The sequence below is a fragment of the Engraulis encrasicolus genome, unplaced genomic scaffold (assembly GCF_034702125.1).
Source record: "Engraulis encrasicolus isolate BLACKSEA-1 unplaced genomic scaffold, IST_EnEncr_1.0 scaffold_1362_np1212, whole genome shotgun sequence".
Classification (NCBI taxonomy): domain Eukaryota; kingdom Metazoa; phylum Chordata; class Actinopteri; order Clupeiformes; family Engraulidae; genus Engraulis; species Engraulis encrasicolus.
The window spans coordinates 7,501-7,931 of NW_026944859.1; positions in this window are offsets into that span (position 1 = coordinate 7,501).

The window sequence follows — 431 nt, forward strand, 5'->3', positions numbered from 1 at the left end:
AGTGTGCCCCTTGAGCCTTGAGGAGTGTTATTCCCTACCCAACGTTACACTGCTTGTCGTCTCTGCATCAAACGGAAGTCCAGCAGCCAGTTGCAGAGGGAGGGTGCTGCGAAAACCTAGTTTGTCCAGTTTTCTGATGAGTTGTTGTGGTATTATGGTATTGAATGCTGAACTGAAGTCAATGACACAGCATTCTCACATTACGAGTCTTTATTGTCCAAGTGGGTGAGGGCTGGATGGAGGGCAGAGCAAATTGCATCCTCCGTGGATCGCTTGGCTCGGTATGCGAACTGGTAGGGGTCCAGGGTGGGGGGTAGGGTGGCTTTGATGTGTGACAGGACTAGCCGTTCGAAGCACTTCATGATTAAGGGCGTCAGTGCTGCAGGACGATAGTCATTGAAGCATGATGGTGATGATTTCTTCGGCACGGG